The sequence below is a fragment of the Pinus tabuliformis genome, chromosome 8 (assembly GCF_031772625.1).
Source record: "Pinus tabuliformis cultivar Carrire ecotype Pingquan chromosome 8, CPIR1, whole genome shotgun sequence".
NCBI classification, from domain to species: domain Eukaryota; kingdom Viridiplantae; phylum Streptophyta; class Pinopsida; order Pinales; family Pinaceae; genus Pinus; species Pinus tabuliformis.
The window spans coordinates 1814248984-1814250263 of record NC_142294.1 but is presented as its reverse complement, the minus strand read 5'-3'; the positions used below and the strand labels follow the sequence as shown (position 1 = coordinate 1814250263).

The 1280-nt window shown below is 36.6% G+C and overlaps 1 pseudogene; it reads right to left on the bottom strand.

Moving 5' to 3' along the window:
- Window positions 1–464: 464 nt before the first annotated feature.
- On the bottom strand, window positions 465–998 carry LOC149243522 (nematode resistance protein-like HSPRO2 pseudogene; annotated as a pseudogene).
- Between the last annotated feature and the right edge of the window lie 282 nt (window positions 999–1280).

The window sequence follows — 1280 nt, the reverse complement described above, 5'->3', positions numbered from 1 at the left end:
ATTTATAATGAGTTATATAAATATCATTAAACTCATCATAGAATTTAGGTAAAGAATAAAAAAATTAAAAAAAGAAACAAGTCGTAAAATTTAATAATTTTAATAATTACCTTTTTAATTTTGGACAATCTCTTGACCCTATTTAACGGAGGAGGAATTGCACACTATGAATCCTTAGTATCCCATCCATGTTGGAGAGGGAAAAAAAAAATTATGTTCAAATTTCTAACATTGTTCTTTTGATTGCTCCTACTGATGGGGATGAACAAAAATGAGTCTAATCCTATATCCAATATAATTCTATGCACAGTATTCAAAACTATCAATGTAAGAAGTGTATGTATGAATTTGAGGTTATACTTTGAAAAACTAAAGGCATTGTTGTTTGTCTTGTAAACTTCACTTGATTTCTCTGTAGATTTTTGTAGATCTTCCAGTGTACCATCCGCCATAGTTGTAGAATTTTAGTGCCAATAGTAACCCAAAAATGTCTTTGCACCATCCACACTAGGGAAATAAGGTGGTTCAAAATATATTTGACACAGGGCATCATAAGCACCTAGATATGATGGACCCTTCATTTCAATGCTACCCATGGCTGCTACTAGCAGCTGTTGATATGAGAAGAAAAACCTTTTCACCGCGGCTTTTATTGCCTGGAAGGCCAACACAACATGTATTATTGCAGCATGATAAGCACCTGAAGTGCTATGTGAGGGAAGTCCATGTGAATGAAACAAATACATAAGTGCCTCCTGGAGCCTTGGTCCACCCTTTGGATCAGCCTCAACACCCATGACTTTGGGCACCAGATGCCTTAGTTCCTTGCATGCATTTGTAAGGTCTCTGAGGGGGGCAGACCGAAGGCAATATGCGCTTGCAAGCGTACTGGTGCTGCTAATTTCCAACTGGTGTTTAAGGCGAAGGAAATCATCTGGGTCCATCACTAGAAGAAAATTCACAATTTCTGTGAGCATCTTCCATATCCTTTCAACCATCGAACAGTCTGCGGATGCTCCTACGAAATCCCCAAAGTCTATTCTTTGATATACCTTTTCTGCGGGAGAATTTCAAGAGTTGAACCGTCAGCAGGTATTGTAAGGGTTGGGCATTAAATTTCCTATAGAGGTGGAAATAAGGCTCGCCGTTGAAATGTCTCCCCTCTTATCGTGTAATGATGTCAAGAATTGAATTTTGTGTACTCTATTATTAATTACTATGTACTATATATCACTAATTACTATGTACAATAAATATAAATAATTTGAAGAATAACATTA